An 18276-nucleotide genomic window follows, 5' to 3' on the forward strand; every position below is an offset into this window, starting at 1 on the left:
GAGAGTGTGTGTGATTTGAGTGTGAGTGAGACTGTGTGATTTGAGTGAGTGAGAGTGTGTGTGATTGAGTGTCAGTGAGAGTGTGTGTGATTGAGTGTGAGTGAGAGTGTGTGTGATTGAGTGTGAGTGAGAGTGTGTGTGATTGAGTGTGAGTGAGAGTGTGTGTGATTGAGCGTGAGTGAGAGTGTGTGTGATTGAGTGTGAGTGAGGGTGTGTGATTTGAGTGAGTGAGAGTGTGTGTGATTGAGTGTGAGTGAGAGTGTGTGTGATTGAGTGTGAGAGTGTGTGTGATTGAGCATGAGTGAGAGTTGTGTGATTGAGTGTGAGTGAGAGTGTGTGATTGAGTGTGAGTGAGAGTGTGTGTGATTGAGTGTGAGTGAGAGTGTGTGTGATTGAGTGTGAGTGAGAGTGTGTGATTGAGTGTGAGTGAGAGTGTGTGTGATTGAGTGTGAGTGAGGGTGTGTGTGATTGAGTGTCAGTGAGAGTGTGTGTGATTGAGTGAGAATGTGTGTGATTGAGTGTGAGTGAGAGTGTGTGTGATTGAGCGTGAGTGAGAGTGTGTGTGATTGAGTGTGAGTGAGAGTGTGTGTGATTGAGTGTGAGAGTGTGTGTGATTGAGTGTGAGTGAGAGTGTGTGATTGAGCGCGAGTGAGAGTGTGTGTGATTGAGTGTGAGTGAGAGTGTGTGTGATTGAGCGTGGGTGAGGGTGTGTGTGATTGAGTGTGAGTGAGAGTGTGTGTGATTGAGTGTCAGTGAGTGTGTGTGATTGAGTGTCAGTGAGTGTGTGTGATTGAGTGTCAGTGTGAGTGTGTGTGATTGAGTGTCAGTGAGAGTGTGTGTGATTGAGTGTGAGTGAGAATGTGTGTGATTGAGTGTGAGTGAGAGTGTGTGTGATTGAGCGTGAGTGAGAGTGTGTGTGTGATTGAGTGTCAGTGAGAGTGTGTGTGATTGAACGTGAGTGAGAGTGTGTGTGATTGAGTGTGAGTGAGAGTGTGTGTGATTGAGTGTGAGAGTGTGTGTGATTGAGTGTGAGTGAGAGTGTGTGTGATTGAGTGTGAGTGAGAGTGTGTGTGATTGAGCATGAGTGAGAATGTGTGTGATTGAGTGTGAGTGAGAGTGTGTGTGATTGAGTGAGAGTAAGAGTGTGTGTGATTGAGTGAGAATGTGTGTGATTGAGTGTGAGTGAGAGTGTGTATGATTGAGTGTGAGTGAGAGTGTGTGTGATTGAGTGTCAGTGAGAGTGTGTGTGATTGAGTGTGAGTGAGAGTGTGTATGATTGAGTGTGAGTGAGGGTGTGTGTGATTGAGCGTGAGTGAGAGTGTGTGTGATTGAGTGAGAGTGAGAGTGTGTGTGATTGAGTGTCAGTGAGTGTCAGTGAGAGTGTGTGTGATTGAGTGTGAGTGCGAGTGTGTGTGATTGAGCGTGAGTGAGAGTGTGTGTGATTGAGCGTGAGTGAGAGTGTGTGTGATTGAGCGTGAGTGAGAGTGTGTGTGATTGAGCGTGAGTGAGAGTGTGTGTGATTGAGTGTGAGTGAGAGTGTGTGTGATTGAGTGAGAGTAAGAGTGTGTGTGATTGAGTGAGAATGTGTGTGATTGAGTGTGAGTGAGAGTGTGTGTGATTGAGTGTGAGTGAGAGTGTGTGTGGTTGAGCGTGAGTGAGGGTGTGTGTGATTGAGCGTGGGTGAGTGTGTGTGTGAGTGAGCGTGAGTGAGAGTGTGTGTGATTGAGCGCGAGTGAGAGTGTGTGTGATTGAGTGTGAGTGAGAGTGTGTGTGATTGAGCGTGGGTGAGGGTGTGTGTGATTGAGCGCGAGTGAGGGTGTGTGTGATTGAGCGTGAATGAGAGTGTGTGTGATTGAGCGCGAGTGAGAGTGTGTGTGATTGAGTGTGAGTGAGGGTGTGTGTGAGTGAGGGTGTGTGTGATTGAGTGTGAATGAGAGTGTGTGTGATTGAGTGTGAGTAAGAGTGTGTGTGATTGAGTGAGTGAGAGTGTGTGTGATTGAGTGTCAGTGAGAGTGTGTGTGATTGAGTGTGAGTGAGAGTGTGTATGATTGAGTGTGAGTGAGGGTGTGTGTGATTGAGCGTGAGTGAGAGTGTGTGTGATTGAGCGTGAGTGAGAGTGTGTGATTGAGCGTGAGTGAGAGTGTGTGTGATTGAGTGTGAGTGAGAGTGTGTGTGATTGAGTGTGAGTGAGAGTGTGTGTGATTGAGTGTGAGTGAGAGTGTGTGTGATTGAGTGTGAGTGAGAGTGTGTGTGGTTGAGCGTGAGTGAGGGTGTGTGTGATTGAGCGTGGGTGAGTGTGTGTGTGAGTGAGCGTGAGTGAGAGTGTGTGTGATTGAGCGCGAGTGAGAGTGTGTGTGATTGAGTGTGAGTGAGAGTGTGTGTGATTGAGCGTGGGTGAGGGTGTGTGTGATTGAGCGCGAGTGAGGGTGTGTGTGATTGAGCGTGAATGAGAGTGTGTGTGATTGAGTGTGAGTGAGAGTGTGTGTGATTGAGTGTGAGTGAGGGTGTGTGTGAGTGAGGGTGTGTGTGATTGAGTGTGAATGAGAGTGTGTGTGATTGAGTGTCAGTGAGAGTGTGTGTGATTGAGTGTCAGTGAGAGTGTGTGTGATTGAGTGTGAGTGAGAGTGTGTATGATTGAGTGAGTGAGAGTGTGTGTGATTGAGTGTGAGTGAGAGGGTGTATGATTGAGCGTGAGTGAGAGGGTGTATGATTGAGTGTGAGTGAGAATGTGTGTGATTGAGTGTGAGTGAGAGTGTGTGTGATTGAGTGTGAGTGAGAGTGTGTGATTGAGTGAGAGTGAGAGTGTGTGTGATTGAGTGTCAGTGAGTGTGTGTGATTGAGTGTCAGTGAGAGTGTGTGTGATTGAGTGTGAGTGAGAGTGTGTGTGATTGAGTGTGTGTGAGGGTGTGTGTGATTGAGCGTGAGTGAGGGTGTGTGTGATTGAGTGTGAGTGAGGGTGTGTGTGATTGAGTGTGAGTGAGAGTGTGTGATTGAGTGTGAGTGAGAGTGTGTGTGATTGAGTGTGAGTGAGAGTGTGTGTGATTGAGTGTGAGTGAGGGTGTGTGTGATTGAGCGTGAGTGAGAGTGTGTGTGATTGAGTGTGAGTGAGAGTGTGTGTGATTGAGTGTGAGTGAGGGTGTGTGTGATTGAGTGTGAGTGAGAGTGTGTGTGATTGAGTGTCAGTGAGTGTGTGATTGAGTGTCAGTGAGAGTGTGTGTGATTGAGTGTGAGTGAGAGTGTGTGATTGAGTGTGAGTGAGAGTGTGTGTGATTGAGTGTGAGTGAGAGTGTGTGTGATTGAGTGTGATTGAGTGTGAGTGAGAGTGTGTGTGATTGAGCGTGAGTGAGAGTGTGTATGATTGAGTGAGTGAGAGTGTGTGTGATTGAGTGTGAGTGAGAGTGTGTATGATTGAGTGAGTGAGAGTGTGTGTGATTGAGTGAGTGAGAGTGTGTGTGATTGAGTGTGAGTGAGAGAGCGTGTGATTGAGTGTGAGTGAGAGTGTGTGTGATTGAGTGAGTGAGAGTGTGTGTGATTGAGTGTGAGTGAGAGAGCGTGTGATTGAGCGTGAGTGAGAGAGTGTGTGATTGAGTGTGAGTGATTGAGTGTGAGAGTGTGTGTGTGATTGAGCACGAGTGAGAGTGTGTGTGATTGAGCGCGAGTGAGAGTGTGTGTGATTGACACACACATTCGCACACACAGTCACACACAGATGAACACACAGACAGACACACTCGCACACAAATTCAAAGACACATGCACACTCATACTCAGATAAACACACACACACATTCTCATGCACATATTCACACAAAACACTCAGATAAACACACACACACTTAAAGACACACACATTCTCACACACATACTCACAAATAGATGCACACCCTCAAACGCGCACACACATACATGCACACATGTACATGCATACACTCACACACACACATGCTCACACTCACAAACACACACGCATTCACACAGACAGATAAACACACAGACAGACACACTCGCACACAAATAAACACACGCACATACATAGATAAACACACACACAAACTCAAAGACGCATGCACACTCACAGACTCACAAATAAACACTGTTACGGGCCAGGGTTTAGAGAACCCCAAAATGTATCATGGAGTTCACCTGACCCACAACTTTTACTAGATTGTGGTATGGGGAGCACACGGCCCACCCTACAGGTGCGGTACAGCAGAAATGGAAAAGTATTTTTTAAAGCAAAACAATGTTTATTTTATGAACTCAAATTAACTTTTTAAAAACATACAGTGAACATTTTAGCAACCATCAATTCAAACACAACCCCCAAAGAATACAACACTAAGTAATCCTTAATAACTTCCCAAACAACATCCAGAAGACAGAAGAAACACCTTTTAACAGAAGCACATCAGGTTTACATTCACTACTGAGAACATTTATAATTCTGAATTCACCAAATGATCAAGAGATAGTCTTTTGATGACAGAGAGATCAACAGTATGCCTGCTCTGTCTGGCTTCAGCTCCAACACTGAAAACAAAACTAAAACACACCCTGCAGCAACCAGCCTAAAATGAAAGTAAAAAGCTGACAGCCCAGCTCCACCCACACTCTGAAATCACAAATAAACACCCATTTCTTAAAGATATTCTCACATGACAACACACACATACTCACAGATAGATGCACACAATCACAAAGACGCACACATATACATGCACACACATACAAACACGCACAGAAAAATATGCATACTCACACACACACACAGATACTCACATGCTCACACACACATACTCACACGCTCACACACACATACTCACACACTCACACACATACTCACACGCTCACACACACATACTCACACATACTCACACACACACATACTCACGCTCACACACACATACTCACGCTCACACACACATACTCACGCTCACACACATACTCACGCTCACACACACATACTCACGCTCACACACACATACTCACGCTCACACACACATACTCACTCGCTCACACACACATACTCACTCGCTCACACACACATACTCACGCTCACACACACATACTCACGCTCACACACACATACTCACGCTCACACACACATTCACACACACATACTCACTCGCTCACACACACATACTCACGCATTCACACACATACTCACGCTCACACACACATTCACACACACATACTCACTCGCTCACACACACATACTCACACACACATACCCACGCTCACACACACGTACTCACACACACATACTCACTCGCTCACACACACGTACTCACACACACACATACTCACGCTCACACACACATACTCACTCGCTCACACACACATACTCACACACACACATACTCACGCTCACACACACGTACTCACACACACATACTCACACGCTCACACACATTCACACACACACACACACATACTTATGCTCACACGCACATACTCACACGCTCACACACATACTCACACACACACACTCACACACACATATTCAGGCTCACACACACATACACACACACACATACTCACACTCACACACACATACTCATGCTTACACACACATACACACACACACATACTCACACTCACACACACATACTCATGCTTACACACACATACTCACACGCTCACACACATACTCACACACTCACACACACATACTCATACGCTCACACACACACACTTACACGCTCACACACATACACACACGCACACATACTCACACGCTCACACACATACTCACGCTCACACACACATACTTACACACTCACACACAAACATACGCTCACACATACATATTCACACGCTCACACACATACTCACGCTCGCACACACATACTCACACACAGGCATTCCTCATCTGACCTTCACCATGTTAGCCTGAACTCCACCCCGGCGTCCTCTGGGTTTGGGGCTCAACCGACGAAAATTTAGCTGTCCGACCGATTGCCTGGGTAGCATCGCACAAGCACAAGAAACGAAGAAGGAGCCAGACCACTCGGCCCGTCGGGCCTGCTCCGCCAGTCAATGCGGTCCTGGCTGAGTGTGGGCTTTGTCTCCCACTTTCCCGCCCCTCTCCATATCCCATAATCCAAAAATCTGTTTCAACCTTGGAGCATCCAGAACTGTCTGGGATGGAGAATTCCAAAGATTCACAAACTCTTTGAGTGAACAAATTTCTCCTCGTCTCGGTCCACCAAAATGGCCGACTCCTTCCCCGAGTGAAGAAATTTCTCCTCATCTCGGTCCCAAAATGGCCGACTCCTTCCCCCGAGCGAAGAAATTTCTCCTCATCAATACCAAAATGGCCGACTCCTTCCACGAGCGAAGAAATTTCTCCTCATCTCAGTCCCAAAATGGCCGACTCCCTCCCCGAGTGAAGAAATTTCTCCTCATCTCGGTCCCCAAGATGGCCAACTCCTTCCCCGAGTGAAGAAATTTCTCCTCATCTCGGTCCCCAAGATGGTCGACTCCTTCCCCGAGTAACGAGATTTCTCCTCATCTCAGTCCTAAATGATCGTTCCCGATTATCCTGAGATTGTGCCCCCCTCTCATTCTTCTAAACTCCGGAGAATAATGGGGGGGGGGGGTGATTCTGAGCTGGCAGTAGCCGTGTGCGAGATCGGTGACGCCGGCTCAAAGTCCGCAGAGAGTCGGATAACGCTAATCTCTCCGCCGGCTTCGCCATTTCCGATTTGCGACACTCCCCCCCCTCGATGGCGGAGTATCGGAAAACACGCCACGAGAGCCCGGGGACCGCGTTTCAACACATTAGCACGTCGTTCGCGAGCAGTCACTCGGGGTCCTCCCCCGCCCAATTCTCCCCTCCCCGCCCCCACCTCGCTGAACATTCAGCGGGCGCCTGTGAGGCTTCCCGCCGGCGCCGTTCACAACGGCTTCACACGAACGGGAAGCAGGAGGCCTCACCTCCCAGGGTTATTCCGAAGGCGAGCCCTCCAAGGGCATTGAAATTAGTGTTGGGGGTGGATGGCTCCGGCTGACAGAAGGCTTGCCGGCTCTGCAGCCCACGCGACCTGGGCGAATGAGGGCGCCCTCTCGGTACGTGCTCGTCGCGGTGATGTGCGAGCTTCGCTCCAATCAGCTGCGCCCCATCCGGCTAAAGAGGCAGTCCTTTGAAAGTCTACCTCGCTCTTCCTTGACAAGCAAATGAAATTTGCAGAGCTGAACATCTGATTGGAGCCACTTTCTTAACCCCTTTTGGAAGCATCGCCCCCCGCCCGGCCCCCACCGAGCCTTGAACGCCAATGCTCACACAAACGTCAGCATTACGTGGAGAACGTTGACGTGTACCCCTGCGCAAGGCATGATGGCGATGGCTTTCATACCGCATCCCGTTCAAGGTTGTGATTTGGGGGCGCCACTCTGAGGTGCCAGGTCAGGGTGCTGGCCTTTCACCTGACGTCAGGGTTGTTGGGGGAGGGGAGGGGGGGTCGCGGAGGAACGCCCTGGCGGACTCTCGAGGGTCCGCCCGCCTCATCCAGGTGGAGCTGAGAGGGGCAACTGTGTGCCTGTGGCCGCGAGAGAGGGGCGGGTGTGGGGCATCGTGGAGCGGCGCTCACAAAGGGGGCGGTGGGGGGGGGGGGCGGGGAACACATGGGCGGATGTCACTCACCCCTCACTTTGCTGTCCTCGTCTTTCCAGTGGGTGATTCTGGGGAACCGTGGGGGCCAGTCGAGTTGGCTATTCTACTCGTGGCCGCTCTGGGAGCGGCGACACGGGCGTTGGAACCTCGGCGGAGACACCGCTGGCAAAGGGTTTCCCCACCTGCTCCCACAGTGCCAGAGTAGGCTGGGGGCCTTGTCCCGGGGGAAGTGTGGGCCACCTTTGGCAGGTCCGGGCTTGCGCCTTGACGTTAAAGCCGCCGCCGCTCGTTTCAAGGCAACGCACGGTGACCTGTCTGGCATCTCCCAGTCCGCCGCGCGCAAATGCACGGGCAGCGCCATTTTGGAACCACGAGGGATTCCGCTCCCTCAACGTCCGACTCTGGGTGGCCACGCCACGCGCGGAATTCAGGTGAGCGCCCGTTTCCCGGGGAGCGTCCACGATAGTTACACCCTGCGATCCCGGCCGTTTTTGAGGGAGGGCAGTATCTGGGCTCCTCGAGGGGGTGGGGGGGGGGGGGCAGCCACCCCGGAGGCGGCCGATGAGGCCAGTGCGGAGGTCACAAACGCCGGCTAAGACTCGTTCCATCGAGGGTCCCGATTCAACAGGCCTGCTGGCCAGGTAGGCCGCAGGCTGAAGATGTGGTTTGGTGGCTGGATCGGTCGGTGGGGTTGCGGGGGGGGGGGGGGGATATCCTGCGATATGGTTGCGGGGGGGGGGGGGGGGTTAGAGACGAGGTGGAGAGCATTGGGGGGCACCCTGCGGAGGAGGAGGAGGAAGGACTCGGGCCGGCGAGCTAGGGGGACGCCCTCATTTTCTCTCGGTTTGGCGAAGACCAGGACCCGGGAGTGAGGATCTCCCCCATTGCGGGCTGTGGCGTCTCGGCGGGGAACGGGGTGTGGCGTCTCGGCGGGGAACGGGGTGTGGCGTCTCGGCGGGGAACGGGGTGTGGCGTCTCGGCGGGGAACGGGGTGTGGCGTCTCGGCGGGGAACGGGGTGTGGCGTCTCGGCGGGGAACGGGGTGTGGCGTCTCGGCGGGGAACGGGGTGTGGCGTCTCGGCGGGGAACGGGGTGTGGCGTCTCGGCGGGGAACGGGGTGTGGCGTCTCGGCGGGGAACGGGGTGTGGCGTCTCGGCGGGGAACGGGGTGTGGCGTCTCGGCGGGGAACGGGGTGTGGCGTCTCGGCGGGGAACGGGGTGTGGCGTCTCGGCGGGGAACGGGGTGTGGCGTCTCGGCGGGGAACGGGGTGTGGCGTCTCGGCGGGGAACGGGGTGTGGCGTCTCGGCGGGGAACGGGGTGTGGCGTCTCGGCGGGGAACGGGGTGTGGCGTCTCGGCGGGGAACGGGGTGTGGCGTCTCGGCGGGGAACGGGGTGTGGCGTCTCGGCGGGGAACGGGGTGTGGCGTCTCGGCGGGGAACGGGGTGTGGCGTCTCGGCGGGGAACGGGGTGTGGCGTCTCGGCGGGGAACGGGGTGTGGCGTCTCGGCGGGGAACGGGGTGTGGCGTCTCGGCGGGGAACGGGGTGTGGCGTCTCGGCGGGGAACGGGGTGTGGCGTCTCGGCGGGGAACGGGGTGTGGCGTCTCGGCGGGGAACGGGGTGTGGCGTCTCGGCGGGGAACGGGGTGTGGCGTCTCGGCGGGGAACGGGGTGTGGCGTCTCGGCGGGGAACGGGGTGTGGCGTCTCGGCGGGGAACGGGGTGTGGCGTCTCGGCGGGGAACGGGGTGTGGCGTCTCGGCGGGGAACGGGGTGTGGCGTCTCGGCGGGGAACGGGGTGTGGCGTCTCGGCGGGGAACGGGGTGTGGCGTCTCGGCGGGGAACGGGGTGTGGCGTCTCGGCGGGGAACGGGGTGTGGCGTCTCGGCGGGGAACGGGGTGTGGCGTCTCGGCGGGGAACGGGGTGTGGCGTCTCGGCGGGGAACGGGGTGTGGCGTCTCGGCGGGGAACGGGGTGTGGCGTCTCGGCGGGGAACGGGGTGTGGCGTCTCGGCGGGGAACGGGGTGTGGCGTCTCGGCGGGGAACGGGGTGTGGCGTCTCGGCGGGGAACGGGGTGTGGCGTCTCGGCGGGGAACGGGTGTGGCGTCTCGGCGGGGAACGGGGTGTGGCGTCTCGGCGGGGAACGGGGTGTGGCGTCTCGGCGGGGAACGGGGTGTGGCGTCTCGGCGGGGAACGGGGTGTGGCGTCTCGGCGGGGAACGGGGTGTGACGTCTCGGCGGGGAACGGGGTGTGGCGTCTCGGCGGTACAGCGGTGCGGGCGGGCGCCAGGGTCCCGCGATGGTGACCAGCCTCGATGGCAGAGGCGCTAAAGCCATCGGCCGGACTCGGCGGGGGGGAGAACGGCGGTGACTTGCGCCAAGGACGGAGCGATGGCCCTCTCGCCAGAGCGAGGAACGCGTCCCGCCGACGATGGAGCTGAGCGTGGGGATTCTGGGATGGCCTCTCGTCCGCAGGGACTCCCTCCCAGGTCAGGGGTCCTGGTGTTTTCCTCCAGCTCACATCCGGTGGGGGGGGGGCGAGAAGGTCCGGGCTCCTCCATGGGGTGGAGGGTCAGTTGGAATGAGGTCTAGAAGACCTACTGTCCTCTGGCGCTGACCCCCATGGAGTCCCATTAGTGCCTGCACCATGGAGGTCACGCCCTCGGCCATGGAGGTCACGCCCTCGGCCATGGAGGTCACGCCCTCAACCATGGAGGTCACGCCCTCGGCCATGGAGGTCACGACCTCGGCCATGGAGGTCACGCCCTCAGCCATGGAGGTCACGACCTCGGCCATGGAGGTCACACCCTCAACCATGGATGTCACACCCTCAGCCATGGAGGTCACGCCCTCGGCCATGGAGGTCACGCCCTCGGCCATGGAGGTGACGCCCTCGGCCATGGAGGTCACGCCCTCGGCCATGGAGGTCACGCCCTCGGCCATGGAGGTCACGCCCTCAGCCATGGAGGTCATGACCTCAGCCATGGAGGTCACGACCTCGGCCATGGATGTCACACCCTCAGCCATGGAGGTCATGACCTCGGCCATGGAGGTCATGACCTCAGCCATGGAGGTCACGACCTCGGCCATGGAGGCCACACCCTCAGCCATGGAGGTCACGCCCTCAGCCATGGAGGTCATGACCTCAGCCATGGAGGTCACGACCTCGGCCATGGAGGTCACACCCTCGGCCATGGAGGTCACGCCCTCAGCCATGGATGTCATGACCTCGGCCATGGAGGTCACGACCTCGGCCATGGAGGTCACGCCCTCAGCAATGGAGGTCACGACCTCGGCCATGGAGGTCACGCCCTCAGCCATGGAGGTCACGACCTCGGCCATGGAGGTCACGCCCTCAGCCATGGACTGCACGTCCTGCGCCGAGGTCTCCACGGCGGACGCCACCCTCGTTGTGATGCCCGTGCTGGGCCGGAGCGACGGCATCACCTCCTCGGACAGGAGGCGGTGGGACTCCTCCAGTCGGCCTTGCAGCCCGAGGAGGGATTCCCTCCTCCCTTCCCGATGCTTGCCACTCTGCCTTTGCCGCTCCGGCAGCTCTGGGACAACCTTGCCCAAGCGCACGCCATTGGCCTGGGGCTCAGCGAAGTCCTGGGTCTCCGAGTGCCGGTTCCTTGGGACGTTCCTTTCTCCGCCTGCTGTGGATCTTCGACTGCAGCGGTGCTCGCCTGGCAGTCACCCAGAAGCCTTCCTGCTCGCTATTCCCCGCCGAGGAGTGAGTATCAGCACCGGCGGAGGACGCGGGTGACAGACGCGACGCCTCTTCGATGGTGGTGTCCGCGATGTCTCCCCTCGGAGATGATCATCCCTTGATCTCCAAGGACCAGGAGGACGGGCCTAGTTACTGCCTGATTGCTCTGCAAGGGAAGGGAGATGGCATCCATGCATCATGGGGACTGAATGATGGGGCAAAGTTTACTCAACGTGTGGCTTGAGGAATGATGCTGCTTGCCGTCCTCACTCTTGCCTGCCGCGCCCACTCCGCCCTCTGCTCCGTCCCGCTCCACCCCGGCCGGCCCAAAGGGCGAGCGAGGTGAGGCGTCTGAGCTCAACGCTCACCTTGCTGTGTGGTCAACCTGGATAGTGAGGACGCCCCTCCTCTGTTGCACGCCTTCCAGAAATCGGGGACGGCGTCAATCCCGCCCCCGCCGTGTCCCGAATTCTCCCCCCCCCCGAGATTCGGCGGGGACGGGAATCGCGGCGGTCGGCGGGCCCCCCGCGGCGATTCTCCGGCCCGCGATGGGCCGAAGTCCCGCCGCTGACAGGCCTCTCCCACCGGCGTGGACTAAACCACCTACCTGACCGGTGGGACTGGTGGCTCGGGCGGGCTCCGGGGTCCTGGGGTGGGCGGGGGGGGGGGGGGGGTCGCGGGGCGATCTGACCCCGGGGGGTGCCCCCACGGCGGCCTGGCCTGCGATCGGGGCCCACTGATCGGCCGGCGGGCCTGTGCCGTGGGGGCGCTCTTTTCCTTCCGCCTTCGCCACGGCCTCCACCATGGCGGAGGCGGAAGAGACCCCCTCCCCTGCGCGTGCGCCGGTATGACGTCAGCAGCCGCTGACGCTCCGGCGCATGCGCGGACGTACGCTGGCCGGCGAAGTCCTTTCGGCCCCGGCTGGCTTGGCGCCAAAGGCCGTTCACGCCAGCCGGCGGAGTGGGAACCACCCCGCCGTGGGCCTAGCCCCTCAATGTGAGGGCTTGTCCCCTAAAGATGCGGAGACTTCCCCACCTTTGGGGCGGCCCGACGCCGGAGTGGTTCCCGCCACTCCGACACGTCGGGACCCCCCGCCCCGCCGGGTAGGGGAGAATCCCGGCCCTGGTCAGGGGCTCCCCGGCAACCAGCCGCTCAAACGGATCTGGACATGTGCTGGGGAGGCGTACATAGGGATCTCCCCCACTGATCGCAGAGATGAAGTCCCCACCACCAGGGCAAGCGATTCAGCGAGACCCCTGCCACGAGCGGGGCGCGATTCACATGACGGAAAGAAAATTGTTAACGGGGATATCCCGGCAACGCCGTCGGTTGGATTCACGGCGTTTTCCTCACCGGAACAGACATGAACTCGATTTACTCACCCTCTGATCATCGGACGACCCCCTTCTCATCCCAGGGACCAATCCAGTGAACCGTCACTGCCCCGCATCCAATGCAAGTAGATCCTTCCTTGAATGCGGAGACCAAAACTGAGCACCGTGTACCCCAAGTGGCCTCGCCAAGACCCTGTACAGCTGTAGCAAGATCTCTTCACTCCTGTCCTCCAATCCCCTTGCAACGCAGGAGTCAGGGGTGTTCAAAACGATGGAGGGCGAGGGGTGGGCCCGAGAGGTCAGGGTGACACAAGAACTTCAGCGAGAGGCGATCGTGCCTCTGAAAGATCGCGAGTCAGTCTGGGTTCGAATTTGACACGGTTGGAGTCGTTTAGAGGGGGAATATGAGAAAATTCTGGGATAAAAGTCAGGTAAATCCCAAGATATTCCATCGGGATATGAATGGGAAGAAGTTAACCAGGGAAAGAGTAGCGCCCATTAGCGACCAAGGGGGAAATCTGTGGGTGGAGCCAGAAGATACTGGTTGGGCGTTGAACAAATACTTTACCTCTGTCTTCAGCTAAGAGGATGAGGAGGCCAATATGGAACTCTGGAAGAGAGACTGTGAGGACATTGCCACAGGGAGTGACAAGGTGTTGGCAGGCTGAAAAGTGGACAAGTCTCCAGGTCCGGGTGAATTGCACCCCAGGATGTTGTGGGAGGCGGGGGAGGGGGGGTCCTGGCCACAGGGGAGGTGCCAGAGGACTGGAGAACGGCCAATGGCGGGCCCACTGTTTAAGAAAGGTTGCAGAGATAAGCCAGGGAACTGCAGGCCGCTGAATCTCACGTCAGTGGGAGGTAAATTATTGGAGAAGGTTCCGAAGGAGAGAATCTGTCTCCACTTGGCGAGACAAGGTTAGATCAGGGATAGTCGGCATGGCTTTGTCAGAGGGAGGTCACGCCGAACAAATTTGATTGAACTTTTTGAGGAGGTGACCAGGTGTGTAGATGAAGGTAATGCAGTTGATGTAGTTTACATAGATTTCAGCAAAGCCTTTGACAAGGACTCACATGGGAGATTTATAAAGAAGGCGAAAGCACATGGGATACAGGGGGATTTGATAAGGTGGATTCAAAATTGGCTTAGCTGTCGGAGACGGAGGGTGATGATAGACGGGGTAGGCTCAGTAAGTTTGCGGGTGACACAAAGATTGGCCGGGTGGTTAACAATGAGTGTCTTGGGTCAAATGCGCAGGAAAGTGTCAGATGGGAATTTAACCCTGAAAAGTGTGAGGTGATACATTTTGGGAGGAGTAAAGGAACAAGGAAGTATTCAATGGACGGCAAGTCACTGTTAGGCTCCGAGGAAGAAAGGGACCTCGGGCGTGTTTGTCCAGAGATCCCTGAAGCTGGGAGGGCAGGTTCATAGGGTGGGTGAAAAAGGCACATGGGACACTCGCCTTTATCAATCGGGGCACAGATTACAAAAGCAGGGAGGTCACGTTGGAGTTGTGGAGAACTTTGGTGAGGCCACAGCTGGAGCACTGGGTGCAGTTCTGGTCTCCACATTATAGGGAGGATGTGATTGTACTGGAGGGAGTGCAGAGGAGATTCACCAGGATGTTGCCTGGGATGGAACGTTTAAGTTATGAAGGGAGGTTGGATAGGCTCGGGTTGTTTTCGCTGGAGCTGAGACGACAGAGGTGCGACCTAATCGAGGCGCACAAGATTTTGTTTCCAAGTCGGGACGGTGAGCGGCTTGGAGGGGGGGAACTTGCAGGCGGGGGTGCTCCCCGTGCGTCTGCTGCTGCCCTCGTCCTTCTAGACGGTAGAGGTGGCGGGTTTGGAAGGTGCTGTCGAAGGAGCGAGTGGCTGCGGGGCGTCTTGTAGACGGTGCTTTGTCCTGGATGGTGTCGAGCTTCTCGAGTGTTGTTGGGAGCCGCGCTCATCCAGGCGAGTGGAGAGTCCCTCACACTCCTGACTTGTGCCTTGGAAAGTTGGCCTTTATTCCGAGGGGATTGGAGGACAGGAATGAAGAGATCTTGCTCCAGTTGCTCAGGGTCTTGGCGAGACCACATGGGGAATACGGTGTACAGTTTTGGACTCTACATTCGAAGGAAGGATATACTTGAATCGGAGGTGGTACAGCCAAGGTTCACTGGATTAGTCCCTGGGATGAAGGGGGGTTGTCCAATGAGGAGAGGCTGAGTAATTCTCTGGAGTTTGGAAGAATGAGAGGCGATCTCATTGAGATCGCCAGGATTCTGAAGGGGCTTTGATAGGGTGGAGGCTGAGAGATTGTCCCCCGCAGGTCGGGGAATCTAAAACAACGGAGGATGGGGGCAGAGTCTCAGAATAAGGGGGCCGATCATTTAGGACTGAGATGAGGAGAAACTTCTTCACTCGGGGAAGGAGTCGGCCATTTTGGGGACCGAGATGAGGAGAAATTTCTCCACTCGGGGAAGGAGGCGGCCATTTTGGGGACCGAGATGAGGAGACATTTCTTCACTCGGGGAAGGAGTCGGCCATTTTAGAATTGAGATGAGGAGAAATTTCTTCGCTCGGGGAAGGAGTCGGCCATTTGGGGGACTGAGGTGAGGAGAAATTTCTTCACTCGGGGAAGGAGTCGGCCATTTGGTGGACCGAGACGAGGAGAAATTTGTTCACTCAAAGAGTTTGTGAATCTTTGGAATTCTCCATCCCAGACAGTTCTGGATGCTCCATGGTTGAAACAGATTTTTGGATTATGGGATATGAAGAGAGGGCGGGAAAGTGGGAGACAAAGTCCACACTCAGCCAGGACCGCATTGACTGGCGGAGCAGGCCCGACGGGCCGAGTGGTCTGGCTCCTTCTTCGTTTCTTGAGCTTGTGCGATGCTACCCAGGCAATCGGTCGGACAGCTAAATTTCCGTCGGTTGAGCCCCAAACCCAGGCTAACATGGTGAAGGTCAGATGAGGAATGCCTGTTCCTCAGACCTGAGGCACACCAGGCTCGAGGGACCGTGGTGGCGGCCAGGAGTTGCCAGGCCCGTCTCGGCAGGACACGCCTCGGGAGACGCGACGCCGCAGCCGAAGGGCCCGTCGGTTTTCGGGGGGGGGGGGCGGTCCCCGATGGGTGGGGCCGGTCCCCGATGGGTGGGGCCGGGGCCCGATGGATGGGGCCGGGATGATCCCACTGGGAGAATCGCCGGAACTGTACCTCAGACAGAATCTCAGAGTTGTTACGGCGCAAGAGAGAGAGAGAGAGGGGCCCATCCCGTCGGCGTCTCCGAGCGTGCAACGCGCACAGCAGGATCCCACAATCAGCAGCGCGGCTACGACCCAGATCACCTGCTTCCTTTCGGTGACGTTGGCTGAGGAATGAAAAGGGGTCCCTGGGTCACCCGGGGGTGAGGGGGGGGGGAGAATTCGCCCTGTCCCATCGACGTCCGTCTCCCGCCCTTTTCTCCCGCACTCTCCAGCTCTTCTTCCAATAGCATCGAGGGGCTTTCTTTGGTGTTCACCTGACAGAACATAGAACAGAACAGGCCCTTCGGCCCTCGATGTTGCGCCGAGCTTTGTCCGAGGGCGCAAGGAGGCTAATTCCCTGACAGCGTGGCACGCCCTCAGCACTGCGGCCTGGTAGAGTAGGCCTGGGCGACGAGGGTCCCGGGTCTCTGGGGTCGGGCCGCCTGCTGACCCGGAGGCGAGGCCTTCTATTGCCTGTTTGGGGGGAAGGCCCGGGGAGCAGGGATTGAAGAGTGAACGGGGGAGTGAGGAGTGGGGTGGCGGGGGAGATGGGGACGGGGTGGGGGTGCTCTGGGTTGGGGGAGGGAAGGCGGGTTCTAGTGGGCAGAATGGCTACACCAGGTGGCTGGACTGAATCAAGGCCTTCAGTGTTCAGGTCATGGGTTTAGCTGCGCGGCCGGGCAGAAAACTGCCTTTATCTAGCGCCTTGCATTGAGCAGAGCGCGGCGAGGGGCACCTCATCCTTGATCATCAAATAGAAATCTGACCCAGGCCGCATCAGGACATAACAGGCCAAAAACTCGGTCAAAGAGGCCGGTTTTAATGAATGTCTTAACGGAGGATAGATGGAGAGAGAGCGACAGAGAGGGTCAGAGAAGGAGAGAGAGAGATAGAGAGAGAGATGGAGAGAGAGGGTCAGAGAAGGAGAGACAGAGAGAGACGGAGAGAGAGAGACGGAGAGAGAGATGGAGAGAGAAAAACAGAGAGTTAGAGGCAGAGAAGGAGAGAGACTGAGAGAGATGGAGAGAGAGATAGAGAAAGGAATTGAAAGAGAGAATGAGAGACAGAGAAAGAGACAAAGACGGAGAGACAGACAGTGAGAGAGATGGCGAGAGAGGCGGAGAGAGACAAAGAACGAGACTGAAAGAGAGACATGGAAAGAGAGAGGGACGGAGAGAAAGAGATGGAGAGAGGCAGATAGAAACTGAGAGAGAGACAGGGAGAGAGAGACAGGGAGAGAGAGACAGAGACAGAGAGAGACAGGGAGGGAGGGAGACAGAGAGCGAGACAGGGAGGGAGAGAGACAGAGAGAGAGAGACAGAGAGAGAGAGACTAGATGGGAGACAGAGAGAGAGAGAGAAAGAGACAGAGAGAGAGAGAGAGCAATGGAGAGATGGAGAAAGGGAGATCGAGAGAGTGAAATGTAGAGAGAGACAGAGAGAGAGAGAGAGAGACTAGACGGGAGACAGAGAGAGAGAGAGAGAGAGACAGAGAGAGAGAGAGAGCAAGGGAGAGATGGAGAAAGGGAGATCGAGAGAGTGAGATGTAGAGAGAGACAGAGAGAGGGACAGAGAGAGAGAGACAGAGAGAGAGACAGGGAGAGAGAGAGAGACAGAGAGAGCGAGACAGAGAGAGAGAGACAGAGAGAGAGAGAGAGAGACAGAGAGAGAGAGACAGAGAGAGAGAGAGAGAGAGAGAGACAGCGAGAGACAGAGAGAGAGAGACAGAAAGAGAGAGAGACAGAGAGAGAGAGAGACAGAGAGAGAGAGAGACAGAGAGAGAGAGACTAGACGGGAGACAGAGAGAGAGAGAGAGAGACACAGAGAGAGAGACAGAGAGACACACAGAGAGAGAGAGAGAGAGACAGAGAGAGAGGGAGGGAGAGAGAGAGACAGAGAGAGAGAGAGAGACTAGACGGGAGACAGAGAGAGAGAGAGAGAGAGAGACAGAGAGAGAGAGAGAGAGAAAGAGAGAGAGAGATACATAGAGAGAGAAAGAGAGAGAGACAGGGAGGGAGAGACAGAGGTTTGGGAGGAAATTGCAGAGCGTAGTGGCCAGCCCAGGCTGCCAAGGGCGTAATGATTAAAATGGGAGAGGAAAGCACCGGAATCGGAGAGACTCCGAGATCTCACTGCCTCATCCTGTCCCCTCGCAGGTCAGGAGGGCAGCCCGTGACGTCAGGGGAACGCGACCAGGAGCCGCGAGAGCACAGTCCCCTCCCCTCCCCCGCCACGGGCGGTCACGTTTGGCGACGAGGATGGTGGGATATGGACGGGGGAGGGGGGGGGGTTCCTGGGACTGCGATGCCATCCGAGGGTGAAGGGCTCTTGCTGTTGTGACGTCCCCCCCCTCCCCCGTTGGCCCCGGCCCCTTTACCCGCGACACAGACCTTTTGCCC

General features: G+C 56.4%; 1 protein-coding gene across 1 annotated transcript in view; it reads left to right on the forward strand.

Moving 5' to 3' along the window:
* Positions 1 to 18276, forward strand: part of LOC119958830 (neurexin-2-like) — a 691929-nt gene that overhangs the window by 663623 nt on the left and 10030 nt on the right. The window lies entirely within an intron of this gene.

Source organism: Scyliorhinus canicula, chromosome 31 (genome assembly GCF_902713615.1).
Source record: "Scyliorhinus canicula chromosome 31, sScyCan1.1, whole genome shotgun sequence".
Taxonomy (NCBI): domain Eukaryota; kingdom Metazoa; phylum Chordata; class Chondrichthyes; order Carcharhiniformes; family Scyliorhinidae; genus Scyliorhinus; species Scyliorhinus canicula.